Source organism: Saccopteryx bilineata, chromosome 5 (genome assembly GCF_036850765.1).
Source record: "Saccopteryx bilineata isolate mSacBil1 chromosome 5, mSacBil1_pri_phased_curated, whole genome shotgun sequence".
Taxonomy (NCBI): domain Eukaryota; kingdom Metazoa; phylum Chordata; class Mammalia; order Chiroptera; family Emballonuridae; genus Saccopteryx; species Saccopteryx bilineata.
Window position 1 is genome coordinate 214,328,455 of NC_089494.1, and position 16,532 is coordinate 214,344,986.

Consider the following 16,532-nt stretch of genomic DNA (forward strand, 5'->3'; position numbering starts at 1 on the left):
GGGATGGGTGGAGAAGCAGATGGGCGCTTGTCCTGTGTGCCTGGCCGGGAATCAAACCCGGGACTTCTGCACACCAGGCCGATGCTCTACCACTGAGCCAACTGGCCAGGGTCTATAGCAAATCTTAAACAGACTAAATCATTTAAATATAAGTAATGTCAAATTAAACAAAATTAAGTATATATATTATTTAGAAGCCATGCGTAAATAGAAGTGTACAAAAAGATTGTTAATAGGTAGAGAAATAATCTATTTCAAGAGTGACCATAAAACGATGCTGCTATACTGTTATGAGACACTGTTGACCAGAAGCACTACTAAAAATAAAGATAAATACATTATACTAATAAAAAGATTAATATTTCAATGCAATACAAATTATTAATTGCTAACCCCTATTAATATAATCAATCCCCAAATAAAAAAGTAAAAAGAGACAAAAAGGCAAAAATACAAGCCTTTAATCATAATAAAGGGGGTCTTTGGGTTATGGCAGTCTAGACATACATTTCATGTTTACAAAGCTCACGCCTATAAAAACTTTAAAAAAATGAGACTTGAGTGTTTCAGCTTACACCATCAGCGTTGTACTTACAGATAATGTGGACAAACTAGTTTGGTTGTGTGTGGCGGAAGAATACGCAGTAACACAGCATATGAGTGAGGAAGTTGACATCCCCCAGTACACTTACTACACCATTTTGGACAGTTAAAAGTGCATGCGTCCCATTTGTGTTAGGCTAGGCTGTGTTTTGACTTACACCAAAATTTGGGTTACATCACTGTTGTAGGAACAAAACTGTGTTGTAACCCAAGGACACCCTATACAATGTTTTTAAGATCTTTTTCTATAATATAAAAAAGGTGACAAATACACAGAAAATTTCAAACAATTCTTTTTTATTTAGAAACTAAATTTAATGTGGTAACATTGATCAATAAGAGTACACAAGTTTCAGGTAAATATTTCTATAGCATTTGAAATGTTGATTTCACTGTGCACCCATCACCCAAAGTCAAATCATTATCAATCACCACATATTTGTCTCATTTTCCTCTCCTCTTTCCCAGCCCACTCCCCTTGGTAACCACTTTATCTACGTCCATGAGTCTCCTTTCCTATCCCACCTATGAATGAAATCATATAGTTCTTAGCTTTTTCTGATGTGCTTATTTCACTTAGTATAATGTTCTCCAGGACCTTCCATGTTGTCATAAATGACGATATTTCATCATTTCTTATGGCTGAGTAGTATTTCATATCACATATGTACTACATCTTCTTTATCCAGTCCTCTACTAAGGGACATTTTGGTTGTTTCATGTCTTGGCCTCCATGAATAATGCTGCAAAGAACACAAAGGTGAATATGTCTTTGAAAACCAATATTTTTTAGATATTTGAGTAGATATATACCCAGTAGAGATACCCAGATTGTATAGTTCTAGGAACTTATCCATTCCTTCAAGATTGCTGAATATGGTGGCATATAATCTTTCATAGTATTCTAGTATGATTATTTGTATATCTATAAAGTCTGTGGTGATTACTCCTATTTCATTTTGGATTTTGTTTATAAGAGTCATTTTTCTTTTTTCCTTAGTGAGTCTAGCATGAGGTTTGTCAACCTCATTAACTTTTTCAAAGAACTAGCTCTGTTGTATTAATTTTTATATGGTCTTTTGTTCTCTATTTCATTTAGTTCAGTTCTAATTTTTACTATGTCCTTTCTTCTGCTGATTTTGGTCTGCCTTTGTTCTTCTTTTTCTAGTGCTTTAAAATGCAATGTTAGGTTGTTTACTTAGGATCTTTCTTGTTTCTTGATATAAGCTTGTAATGATATAAACTTCCCACTTATTACCACTTTCACTGCATTCCAAAAGTTTTGATATGTAGTGTTGTTACTATCATTTGTCAGTGTATATCTTCTGATCTCTGCATCTATTTCTTCTTTGACCTAGTCATTTTTTAGAAGTATGTTGTTTAATTTTCACATTTTTGTGGGTTTCTTTACTTCCTTTATGCAGTTGAATTCTAATTTCAAAGCCTTATGGTCAGAGAATATGTTTGGTATAATTTCAGTCTTCTTAAATTTTTTGAGGTTAGTTTTGTGGTCCAACATATGGTCTTGCCTTGAGACTGTTCCAGGCATACTGAAAAAAAATGTATAATTTGATGTGCTGTGATGAAATGTCCTGTATATGTCTATTACTCCATTTGGTCTAGTTTGTCATTTATGACCAATATTGCTTTATTGATTTTCTGCTTGGATGATGTATCTAAAGATGTCAATGATGTGTTGAGATGTCCAACTATGATTGTGTTTTTGTCTGTTTCTTCTTTGTTGTTCTGTTGAAGATGTCTTATATATTTTGGAGCTCCCTAACTCAGTGCATATATATATTAAGAAATTTTATACCTTCTTGATATAGTGTCTTCTTTATCATTATGAAATGTCCATTTTTGTCTCCTGTCAACTTTCTTGTCCTGATGTCAGCAATGCCAGATATTAGTATGGCTACACCTGCTTTTCTTTGGGTATTATTTGCTTGAAGAATCATTTGCCAAACTTTCACTTTGAGTCTACTTTTGTCCTTGCACCTTAGATGTGTCTCCTGAAGGCAGCATATGAGCATATGATTGGGTTTGCTTTTTGATCCAATCTGCTACTCTATGCCTCTTCATTGGTGAGTATCATCCATTTCAATTTATTGACACATGAGGATTTCCTATAGCCATTTTATGATTTGTTTATTGGTACCTCTATGTATCTTTTGGTTCTTCTTTTTTGTGTTTTTGTCACTTGTTTTTCTTTGGTGGTATTCTATAGTTCTTTCTTCTGTGTCTCCATTTTTTAAGCTGTGTTTCAGTATTGGTTTTTTGTGATGGTTACCATTATATATTTAAGAAAAAAATTTTTCATATATACAGGAGTTGTTTATCTTATGAGAGTTTCTGCCCTTCCTCCTTTTTTGCTACTGCAGATTCTTATCCTCTCTATTTTTATCTTATTGTTGTCACACATTATTCTTGTTTTATATTATAACCATTGTTGGAGCTTTTATTTTTAGTTTTATGTTGGTTTGTTCTTTGTATTCAATACAATAAACCCCTGCTGTTGGGGTTTTCTGTTGATAAATTCCCGCAGTTTCTGTATTGCTAGAAAAGCTTTAATTATCCATATTTGAAGGATAACTTTCATGGATATAATGTTCTTGCTGGTAGTTCCACTTTTTCAGTACTTTGAATGTTTGGGCCCACTCTCTCATTGTAGAGTTTCTTTTGAGAAGCCTGATGGGCTTTTCTTTATATGTTATATTTTTCTGTCCCTAGCTGCCTTAAAGATTCTTTCTTTGTCATTCAATTTTGACAGTTTTATTGCAATGCACCTTGGAGAAGGTCTCTTTGGGTTAAGGTAACTTGATGTTTTGTTTGTTTCTTGGATTGGGGAAGGTTTATTTAGCTTGACATAGCTAGGTGTTCTGTTTGCTTCTTTGATTCAAGGATATAACCCTTTCCACTAGCTTGGGAAGTTCTCATCAATTATTTGTTTGAATAGGCACTCCAGTCCCTTCTCCCTCTCTTCTTCTTCTGATATGCCCATTATTCTTCTATTGCTCTTTGATGGAGTCAGATGATTCTCATAGAGCTCTTTCATTTCTTTTCATTCTTGAGTCTTTCTCTTCTTCCCTCTATTTCATCTCTAATTGCCAGTCTTCAATGTCACTGATTCTCTCTTCTATCTTGCCTGATGTTTAAGCTAAACTTGCTAGCACATATTTTAATTCACTATTAAATTCTTCATCTGTTTTTAAAGTTTCAATCTCTTTGGTGAAGTACTCAATTTATTCATTATTGTGTTTTCTGAGCTTATTAAATTGCTTATTAGTGTTTTCTCATATCTTTCGAACTATTTTTAGAACTTCAATTCTGAATTCTCTATCATTTAACTCCAAGGTTTCCTCGATGTGATTGAGACTGCTTTCTGGAGATTTTTATTTTCTTTCTGATCTGTGTTTCTTTCTTGTGTAGCCATAGTATTAATTTTCTTATGCCTTGATGACACTTGAAAGTGGTATTATTAAGCAATTTAAAAAAATTTTTTTAATTAGTAAAAATATATAATAAAAAGCAAAAACCCAGAACAAAGATCAAAAACAAAAAAAATAAGCCTGACCAGGCAGTGCTACAGTGGATGGAGCATCGAAATGGGATGTGGAGGACCCAGGTTTGAGACCCCGAGGTTGCCAGCTTGAGCGCAAGCTCATCTGGTTTGAGCAGAGCTCACCAGCTTGGACCCAAGGTCGCTGGCTCGAGCAAGGGGTCAGTTGGTCTGCTGAAGGCCCGAAGTCAAGGCACATATGAGAAAGCAATCAATGAACAACAAAGGTGTCGCAATGTGCAACGAAAAACTAATGATTTGTACTTCTCATCTCTCTTCATTCCTGTCTGTCTGTCCCTGTCTATCCCTCTCTCTGACTCTCTCTCTGTCTCTATAAAATTAAATAAATAAAATTAAAAAACAAACAAAACAACCAAAAAAAAGAGAAGAGAAAAAAATTCCAAGCTAATTAAAAGGGGGTTGTGTTGCACTTCCAAAAGGTTTTTCTGTTTCTTTTTTCCAGTAGGTGGCAATGGATTATAAGTTTTAGCTTTGTGAAGTTCACAGGTTGACCTCCACTGAAATGTTGCTGTGACAATGATGGAAGCAGAGCTGTGGTTGCAGTGATTTATGGGGTGTGTTATGAGGGCTTTATAGCTTTAGCTATGGTGATCTCAGGCCTTGAGTGCTCTTCCCCACATTTTAAGAGACCAGGTAATCAAACCCAAAGCACCTCTGTTCTTCAGGGGAATGAGTGGCCCTGTAGAGCAAGCTGAGTGATAATTCTTGCCACTCTCCATATCCCATGAGGGAGTGAGGCAGGATCTGAAAGGTTGGAGGGGCATCCTTTGTTCTTCTCTCTCTTGTCCCAAGTGCAGGCCTCCAGCAGACCATGGGAACACTGTCACTGAACCCGTACTCTGCCACAACTTTGAGGCAGTATTTCTCCAACTGACCCCCAATCTCTGCTCCTCCCAGGAGATAAAAGCTCAGCAGTTCCGGTTTTTCTCTTCTATGAAGTCCTACCATGAGTGCTTCTTATCTTCCTCCCCCTATTTTAACCCGTCCCATCTTTAGTCTATTCAATGCATGTGTCTTTTCAGGCAAGCCTTACAAGCCTAGCTGAGGTTCCTTTGCTGAGTTATAGCTGTTCTGCTTGTTGAAATCTCAACGAAAATGGTCAAGTGTATCTCTCAAGCCACCATTACTCTGACACATACACAACTTTAAATGCAACCTATTTAACATGTGTACATCATTAGAGAACATATATTCTTAACTGCATAGGGAATAGCAATGATTTAAACCTACATGATGGGGCAAAACCAAAACTCAATATTTGAAAAAATTTTCAAATCATAGAGAGTACATGTCCAATCATACTAGAATTTAATTAGAAATAAAATAAAACCCTAAACCAAAAATATCTTTAAATTTTGGAAATTAAACAACATATTTCTAAATAACTCAAAGTCAATACTGAAATCATAATTACATATGCACTTTCTTCTCATAAATTCCCCTTTTAGAAATACATTTATACAACAGAAATGTATAAATGTATAAATCAAAAAACATACACACAAATATTTATATCAGCATTAGTAGAAATAACTAAAAAATACTAGCAATCCAAATGTTCATTGAATATTATGACACAATAATCTGTGGTACTGTAATACATTAGGTACTATACAGCAATAAAATTAATAACTGCTATATAAAAGAAAATAACAACTATTAATATATTATTCTAATATACAAATATTAAAAACTAAACTATGTTGTTAAAATTAATGAGAGTAGTTAAGTTGGGGAATGCATTAATGACTAAACTGTCCAAGAAAACAGGGAGCTTCTACTACTTTGTGGTATCTTTGGTACATTGGTAGGTCAAGTTCATAACAAATTACTAGGTAAGTATGAAATTTTGAGCTGTTTAATTACGATATATGCATTTGTCTATTTTTTATATTAAAATTAAGGGTATACTCTACAAAATGTATTGTTTTGTTTTGTTTGGGGAAGCAGTGAGTTATCTGAAAGACTGATTTCTGTCTTTGCTCACAATTTGTGTAGCTCAGGCTCATGTGAGAATTATAACAATTTCACATGCCAACAGCATGCAGGTTAATATCTCTTAATATGCCAAATAATGAATAACATATACCAAAGAAATGACTGGTTAATCACACTATTTTTCCAGGCAAAGGAAGATGAAGGAATAAAGTCCAAATTTAATAAAGAATCGGTAACCAACTAACAGCTTCTTTGTAATTGCCAGCACAAGAGTAAAAGCTCCCAGTTGCTATAGCGGGTTGCTGGGGAGCAAAGTCACCAGCAGTGAAGGTTGTTTGATCTCTTTCACAGGGCTGCTTTGGTGTTTATCACCACTGTCTAGGAGACATGTGTCACCAAGACAGGAAGCAATGTTCCAAGGAGTTTTTAGATTAGTGAAGTCATCCTACACAAACCAAACCTCAAAATCGTCCTCACAAACTCTATGTATTTATAGTCTAAATGTATCCTGGCCATAGTTGTTTCTCAGTACCTTCTTACAAATAAGCCCATGGCAGGGGACGGGGACGACTGCTTATGAACAAACACCAGATGTAGAATGATATCCTGTTAGTACTTTTACATCAAAACAACTTTTTTAATCTTTGTCATATAAAATTGGATTAATAAGCATCACTTAAGCCATAAAGAAGTGGATTTGAAGTCATATTAAACCAATGTACATGTATTTAGAAAAATAGTAATTAAATAGTGAAAAAAATAAAAACAGAAATAATGCATAGGAGTGCTGTAAGTGTGGCAGGAAAAGCTCTTCTGAGACATGGCATTGACATCAAGGCCTCCCTCAGAAGTTGAAAGCAGCCTTGCTGTGTCTCAGGGAAGACTGCTCCATAGGAGGGACAGAGGACAGAGCACAAAGGGGCTGATGTAGAAACACACTTGGCAGCTTCAGTGAACAAACAGCCAGAGTGCCAATGTGCCTACAATAGAGTGTGCCTAGGACAAAGTCATAGGAGAACAGATTGCCACGGGTGTGTCCATTGTCAAAATGCAAAATTTGAAGAAATAATTGGCTGTATTAAGCAATTTGTGAATTAGGCAATATATTATATCATTAGTGATTAGAAGGGTCCTCAAAGGGGTTGTACAAAATGGAAAGTATGTATAGAAAGAAGGCTGTAGCAGTAGAGTTATCAGTGAATGAAAAGATTATCTTCAAAAACTCCAAAAGCATCATTCTAAAACTACATTTTACCATCTGATTCATGTTAAGTAAAGAACATCCAAACCTACCAAAAGATTTTATAGAAGTTAATTTGAGCAAATAACTGAAGAGCTGCCCAGACACAAGATCAACAGATGAGAAACTGCTCTGGAGAATGGCAGTTCGGCAGTACAGCAGTTAATGCATTCTGAATCAACAGAGAAAACAAAAGAAATATTACATGAAATCCATTAGAGGTAGATTAAGGAGACAGAAGAAAGCAAAGTGGAGGTGGGGGGGGGTTAACTCTCTGAATTGAATAAAAAGTAAAATGGAGAGATACATATACTTCTTTCCCATTGGTAGTTACTGAACGGTTAACATTTAACACTTGTAGTAAATAGAGCTGTTCTGTGGGCAACGAGAGGTTTGTGGTCATTGTGCTCTGGTGCCTGTGGTTATACCTCCAAGAAAGTACTCTGGAATTTCAGAGGTATGTTATCCTAGATGTATAAGAACGACGAACACTCCCACTTCAGGTAAAGATTAACCTATTACTAAAGAAACTATAGGCCTAGGATGAGACTACTCAACAGGACCAGTCCAGTTAAAAATTTATGATCTGGTGGGATGACGTCAGAGTAATGGCGGGTTAGGAAGCGATACCGATAAATCTCCCCCAAAACTCAACAAGATCTTCAACCAGAAACAGAAAAACCTATACTTGGAGCTTCCAGATGCTTCGCAATACACCCAAAGGTATGATTGAGTGAAAAATTGGCTAAATATATAACCAAACCCCGAAGGAAATAGGGAGTAAGAAATGCTCCGCCTTCCGCACTAACCTAAACAGGGCGGCTTTCTCGGGTAACTGTGAATATAGAAACTGAGGCGGGCAAAGGGGGTGAATAGATCCAGGCCGCCGCGGCACAAACGGCCGAACCAGGCTGTGGCATGGTGATCCAAGCCGAGAAAAATCTGATCCTGTGGCAACCCGGGCAATACAAGCTAACACTCGTGCCAAACCCAAACAAAGAAAGACAAGCGGAGTGGCCATTTTACCCGGTCTCCTGGTCGGTGCGCAGTTAATGGGCGAGAATCTCTTCCTAGGCCCCGAGAGTGGGTGCCCGTGTTGCCCCACGGAGAGGCAGGGTCAGAGGCCTTTCTGTGGGCCGAGGGTAGAGTCTCTGGGCAGCCCCAGCACCCTGGGAAAGCCACGCACAGGAGGGAGTGAGAACTAATTCCAACGGTGGAGATTTTCCGTGCTGGAGGGTGTTTCACTCAGAGGGAAAGGCGGCCGGCCTCATATCCTGGTTTGCGCGCGCAGATAAGGAGTGAGCCATTCCTCCGAGTGCCTCGGCAGTGCGCACCCGTGTTATCACACAGAGGGGCAGAGTCAGGGGCCTTTGTGTGGGCCAAAGCGGAATCTCGAGCCGCCCCAGCGCCTTGCAAAAGCCGCGCACGGGGACAGAGCGAGACTCAATTCCAACGCTGCAACTTTTCCCTGCGGTTGGGGGTTTCACTCAGAGCATGAGACTGCTGGCCAGATATCCTGGTCGCAGACAGTGAGTGAGAGTTTCCTCCAAGCGCTCCGGAAGTGGGCGCCCACTTGTGTTACCGGACAGAGTGGCAGAGCCAGAGGTCTTTGAGTGGGTGGAAAGCCCGCCTGATTATGCTAGCAGCTCTGACTGACTGAGCCTTACCCAGAGCCCTGTGCTGAGTGGAAATAGAGTGGGGAGTTGCCAGCTCTCTGAGCCTCTTACTATCCAGGCAGAGGCAGCAGCAACCCCATAGCTGGATTATCAGGCTACTAATTGAGGAAGGAAAGACTACGAGAAAGGCTCCAGGAACACGGACTCTCTGTCGGAGCCTATAAATGCTAATGAGCTTCGACTGCCAACGAGACTAAAGCACAATACAAGACATTGCCATAGAGACTTATCAACTGCAAACCTCTACCTGAGCGTGCCAAAGTGGCAGAACCCGGGGTACAGAGTCACCGACCAGGAAGAGGGAGAGAAAAGAAAAAGCAAGAAGATAACCTCTCAAAATCAAGAATAATCTGCAGACTTTATAACCTATCCCATTTTATTATATTTGTTTGTTTGTTTCTCTTATCTTCATTCTTGATACTTTTTTTTCCTCCTCCAATTTGGCCGATTAACTCTCTACCAGTCTTACTCTCTCCTCTGCTTGAACTACACTACCCATAAGTGTTACATCTCCCATTATCTTTTCTCTTCTCTTACTTTCTCTCTATGAGGGTTGCACTCCAAAACCCTTAACTCTCTCTCTCTCTCTCTCCTTTCTTTTTTCTTCTTTTAGTGGTTCCCTCTTTTTTACTCTCTCTCTCTCTTTCTTTTCTCCCTCTATGTTAGTTTCTTCCTTTCTCCTTTACATCTCCTCTCATTCAAACCTCAATAACAAACAAATTATCTTATCTGGGACTCAAACCTATGTTTGTGGCATTTTGGGGGGTTTTTACTTCACCTTTTTAACTCACTAGCAGTGCTCCCATCCCTGGCTCTCCATATTATCTAGTTCTTGTTCCACTAAATACAATAGTAATTTTTTAATTTGTCCCCCCATTTTTCCGTTTTCCTCTTATTCCTCTCATCATAACTCTTAGAAAACCAACACCTAAAAGCAAATCATTTTATTCTTGACCCAAACTTTTTCCTTATTTGCTTTTTGTGGGTCCATATGCTCTTTTTTTTCTTTTTTCTTTTTTTTTTTTTTCCTTTTTTTTTTTTCTTTTTTTTTTTTTTTTTTTTTTTTTTGCCCCTTCATTACTTTTCCCCAATTCAGGCCCTCCATCACAGGCATTGTTTGTTATAATTCACAGTCCACCACAAGATTTTCTCAAGAAAGAGGGGAGAGGAGAGGAGAGGAAAAAAGGAGGGGGGGAATAATTTCCTTTTTTTTTAATTTTTATTTTATTTTATTTTTCTTTATTTCATTATTAATTTTTTTAAAAAAAAACAACTGTTTTCGATTTTTTATTTTTTTATTTTTTATTTTTTTAACTTTTTATTCTTTATTAAATCTCATTAATACTATCAACAAAACTACCCTCAGATGCCATTAAGGAAGAGAAAATCGAATATCATGAATAGAAAAGAAAGAGAGGTAACACAGCTAGATAAGGAAAAATCTATGGAGAAAAAATTTACTATATTGGAAACCTTGGAGCTAAATGACAGAGAATTCAAGATAGAAATCCTAAAAATCCTCCGAGATATACAAGAAAACACAGAAAGGCAATTTAGGGAGCTCAGAAAACAACTCAATGAACACAAAGAATATATGTCCAAGGAAATTGAAACTATAAAAACAAATCAAGCCTGACCAGGTGGTGGCGCAGTGGATAGAGCGTCGGACTAGGATGCAGAGGACCCGGGTTCAAGACACCAAGGTCGCCAGCTGGAGTGCAGGCTCATCTGGTTTGAGCAAAAAAAGCTCACCAGCTTGAACCCAAGGTCACTGGCTCCAGCAAGGGGTTACTCAGTCTGCTGAAGGCCCGCGGTCAAGGCACATATGAGAGGGCAATCAATGAACAACTAAGGTGTTGCAATGCGCAATGAAAAACTAATGATTGATGGTTCTCATCTCTCTCCGTTCCTGTCTGTCTGTCCTTGTCTATCCCTCTCTCTGACTCACTCTCTGTCTCTGTAAAAAAATAAAAATAAAAAAATTAAAAAAAACAAATCAAACAGAGATGAAAAACTCAATTCACGAGCTGAAAAACGAAGTAACAAGCTTAGCTAATAGAACAGGTCAGATAGAAGAGAGGATTAGTGAAATAGAAGACAAGCAACTTGAGGCACAACAGAGAGAAGAAGAGACTCAAAAATTTAAAAAAATGAGATAGCCCTACAAGAATTATCTGACTCCATCAAAAAGAATAACATAAGAATAATAGGTATATCAGAGGGAGAAGAGAGAGAAAATGGAATGGAGAACATACTCAAACAAATAATAGATGAGAATTTCCCAAGCCTGTGGAAAGAACTAAAGCCTCAAGTTCAAGAAGCAAACAGAACTCCAAGTTTTCTTAACCCCAACAAACCTACTCCAAGGCATATCATAATGAAATTGACACAAACCAACAGCAAAGAAAAAATTCTCAAGGCAGCCAGGGAAAAGAAGAATACAACATATAAAGGAAGGCCCATTAGATTATCATCAGATTTCTCAGCAGAAACTCTACAAGCTAGAAGAGAGTGGACCCCAATATTTAAAGTCCTGAAAGAGAGGAACTTTCAGCCACGAATACTATACCCATCAAAGCTATCCTTCAAATATGAAGGAGAAATAAAAACATTCACAGATACAGAAAAGATGAGGGAATTTATCATCAGAAAACCCCCACTCCAGGAATTACTAAAGGGGGTTCTCCAATCAGATACAAAGAACAAAAAAAAAACAGAGCCACAAGTAAAAGCTCCAAGAAGAACACAATAAAACCAAATTTAAACTGTGACAACAACAAAAAGAAAGAGGGGGAGAAGATGGAGATTAACAGTAGCAAAGGACGATGGAGTGCAAAAGTACTCACAAAATAGTTCGCTACAATGAACAGGGTAGGGACCCTTTTCATTACTCAAAGGTAACCACCATTGAAAAAACCACCACAGAAGCACATGAGATAAAAAAGATAGCAACAGAGGAAAGATGTATGGAATACAACCAAATAAAAACAAAAGATAGAAAAACGAAAGAGAAGGATCAAACAAGACACAAAACTAACAGAAAGCAAGATATAAAATGGCAATACGGAACTCACAAGTATCAATAATTACACTAAATGTAAACAGATTAAACTCACCAATAAAAAGGCACAGAGTAGCAGAATGGATTAAAAAAGAAAATCCAACTGTATGCTGCCAACAGGAAACTCATCTAAGTAACAAGGATAAAAACAAATTCAAAGTGAAAGGCTGGAAAACAATACTCCAAGCAAATAACATCCAAAAAAAAGCAGGTGTAGTAGCAATACTCATATCGGATAATGCTGACTACAAGACAGGAAAAGTACTCAGAGACAAAAATGGCCATTTCATAATGGCTAAGGGAACACTGAATCAAGAAGACATAACAATTCTTAATATATATGCACCAAACCAAGGAGCACCAAAATATATAAGACAGATACTTATTGATCTTAAAACAAAAACTGACAAAAATACAATCATACTTGGAGACATCAATACACTGCTGACGGCTCTAGATCGGTCATCCAAACAGAGAATCAACAAAGACATTGTGGCCTTAAACAAAACACTAGAGCACCTGGATATGATAGACATCTACAGGACATTTCATCCCAAAGTGACTGAGTATACATTTTTCTCCAGTGTACATGGATCATTCTCAAGAATTGACCATATGTTGGGCCACAAAAACAACATCAGCAAATTCAGAAAAATTGAAGTTGTACCAAGCATATTTTCTGATCATAAAGCCTTGAAACTAGAATTCAACTGCAAAAAAGAAGAAAAAAATCCCACAAAAATGTGGAAACTAAACAACATACTTTTAAAAAATGAATGGGTCAAAGAAGAAATAAGTGCAGAGATCAAAAGATATATACAGACTAATGAAAATGACAATACGGCATATCAGAATCTATGGGATGCAGCAAAAGCAGTGATAAGAGGGAAGTTCATATCGCTTCAGGCATATATGAACAAACAAGAGAGAGCCCAAGTGAACCACTTAACTTCCCACCTTAAGAAACTAGAAAAAGAAGAACAAAGACAACCCAAAACCAGCCGAAGAAAGGAGATAATAAAAATCAGAGCAGAAATAAATGAATTAGAGAACAGAAAAACTATAGAAAAAATTAATAGAACAAGGAGCTGGTTCTTTGAAAAGATCAACAAAATTGACAAACCCTTGGCAAGACTTACCAAGGAAAAAAGAGAAAGAACTCATATAAACAAAATCCAAAATGAAAGAGGAGAAATCACCACGGACACCGTAGATATACAAAGAATTATTGTAGAATACTATGAAAAAATTTATGCCACTAAATTCAACAACCTAGAAGAAATGGATAAATTCCTAGAAAAATACAACCTTCCTAGACTGAGTCAAGAAGAAGCAGAAAGCCTAGACAGACCTATCAGTAGAGAAGAAATAGAAAAAACCATTAAAAACCTCCCCAAAAATAAAAGTCCAGGCCCTGACGGCTATACCAGCGAATTTTATCAAACATTCAAAGAAGACTTGGTTCCTATTCTACTCAAAGTCTTCCAAAAAATTGAAGAAGAAGCAATACTTCCAAACACATTTTATGAGGCCAACATAACCCTCATACCAAAACCAGGCAAGGATGGCACAAAAAAAGAAAACTACAGACCAATATCTCTAATGAATACAGATGCTAAAATACTAAACAAAATACTGGCAAACCGAATACAACAACATATTAAAAAAATAATACATCATGATCAAGTGGGATTCATCCCAGAATCTCAAGGATGGTTCAACATACGTAAAACGGTTAACGTAATACACCATATCAACAAAACAAAGAACAAAAACCACATGATCTTATCAATAGACGCAGAAAAGGCTTTCGATAAAATACAACACAATTTTATGTTTAAGACTCTCAACAAAATGGGTATAGAAGGAAAATATCTCAACATGATAAAGGCTATATATGATAAACCATCAGCTAACATCATATTAAATGGCACTAAACTGAAGGCTTTCCCCCTTAAATCAGGAACAAGACAGGGTTGTCCACTCTCTCCACTCTTATTTAATGTGGTACTAGAGGTTCTAGCCAGAGCAATCATACAAGACAAAGAAATAAAAGGCATCCATATCGGAAAAGAAGAAGTAAAGGTATCACTTTTTGCAGATGATATGATCCTATACATCGAAAACCCCAAAGAATCCACAAAAAGACTACTAGAAACAATAAGCCAATACAGTAAGGTCGCAGGATACAAAATTAACATACAGAAGTCAATAGCCTTTCTATATGCCAACAATGAAACAACTGAGAAGGAACTCAAAAGAATAATCCCCTTCACGATTGCAACAAAAAAAATAAAATACTTAGGAATAAACATAACAAAGAATGTAAAGGACTTATATAATGAAAACTATAAACCATTGTTAAGGGAAATCGAAAAAGATATAATGAGATGGAAGAATATACCTTGTTCTTGGCTAGGAAGAATAAATATAATCAAGATGGCTATATTACCCAAAGCAATATACAAATTTAATGCAATTCCCATCAAACTTCCAATGACATTTTTTAAAGAAATAGAGCAAAAAATCATCAGATTTATATGGAACTATAAAAGACCCTGAATAGCCAAAGCAATCCTAAAGAAAAAGAACGAAGCTGGGGGCATAACAATACCTGACTTCAAACTATATTATAGGGCCACGACAATCAAAACAGCATGGTATTGGCAGAAAAATAGACACTCAGACCAATGGAACAGAATAGAAATTCCAGAAATAAAACCACATATATATAGTCAAATAATTTTTGATAAAGGGGCCAACAACACACAATGGAGAAAAGAAAGCCTCTTCAATAAATGGTGCTGGGAAAACTGGAAAGCCACATGCAAAAGAATGAAACTGGACTACAGTCTCTCCCCCTGTACAAAAAGTAACTCAAAATGGATCAAAGATCTAAACATAAGACCTGAAACAATTAAGTACATAGAAGAAGACATAGGTACTCAACTCATGGACCTGGGTTTTAAAGAGCATTTTATGAATTTGACTCCAATGGCAAGAGAAGTGAAGGCAAAAATTAATGAATGGGACTACATCAGACTAAGAAGTTTTGCTCAGCAAGAGAAACTGATAACAAAATAAACAGAAAGCCAACTAAATGGGAAATGATATTTTCAAACAACAGCTCAGATAAGGGCCTAATATCCAAAATATACAAAGAACTCATAAAACTCAACAACAAACAATCCAATAAAAAAATGGGAAGAGGATATGAATAGACACTTCTCCCAGGAAGAAATACAAATGGCCAACAGATATATGAAAAGATGCTCATCTTCTTTAGCTATTAGAGAAATGCAAATCAAAACGGCAATGAGATACCACCTCACACCTGTTCGATTAGCTGTTATTAGCAAGTCAGGTAATAGCAAATGTTGGAGAGGCTGTGGAGAAAAAGGAACCCTCATACACTGTTGGTGGGAATGTAAAGTAGTACAACCATTATGGAAGAAAGTATGGTGGTTCCTCAAAAAACTGAAAATAGAACTACCTTATGACCCAGCAATCCCTCTACTGGGTATATATCCCCAAAACTCAGAAACATTGATACGTAAAGACACATGTTGCCCCATGTTTATTGCAGCATTGTTCACAGTGGCCAGGACATGGAAACAACCAAAAAGCCCATCAATAGAAGACTGGATAAAGAAGATGTGGCACATATACACTATGGAATACTACTCAGCCATAAGAAATGATGACATCGGAACATTTACAGCAAAATGGTGGGATCTTGATTACATGATACGAAGCGAAATAAGTAAATCAGAAAAAAACAGGAACTGTATTATTCCATACGTAGGTGGGACATAATAGTGAAACTAAGAGACATTGATAAGACTGTGGTGGTTACGGGGGGGAGGGGGGAATGGGAGAGGGATAGAGGGTGGGGAGGGGCACAAAGAAAACAAGATAGAAGGTGACAGAGGACAATCTGACTTTGGGTGGTGGGTATGCAACATAATTGAACGACAAGATAACCTGGACTTGTTATCTTTGAATATATGTATCCTGATTTATTGATGTCACCCCATTAAAAAAATAAAATTATAAAAAAAATAAAAATAAAAAAAAAATTTATGATCCGATGGTCCAATGTAATTACTTTGGGTCATGAGCTTGTCAGGTCTGCTATGTGGTTTCCTGACACTGTCAGGTCTGCTGTGTAGCCCCTTTTTCATTCATAAATATAGTCCGTAGAACGGCTTCTATCATTTCCTCTGGTAAAATTATATAACTTCCCTACCTGATCGTCCATCTTCAATTTTTAAAATATTTGTCATCAAAAATTCCAATTTAAAAGCCAAACTTTCCATCATAAGCCAAATAAATATATACTTCTGTAATTCCATGACATTTATTTGAAACATATACATATATGATTCTTTAAAAAACTTCATGGGCATGAGTCACATAGGCAAATTAACTTCC

The 16,532-nt window shown here is 36.8% G+C and overlaps 1 protein-coding gene across 1 annotated transcript in view; it reads left to right on the forward strand.

The window, feature by feature from the left end:
• Positions 1-16,532, forward strand: part of LOC136338168 (UDP-glucuronosyltransferase 2B31-like) — a 43,135-nt gene that overhangs the window by 22,770 nt on the left and 3,833 nt on the right. The gene's annotated exons all lie outside the window — the stretch shown is intronic.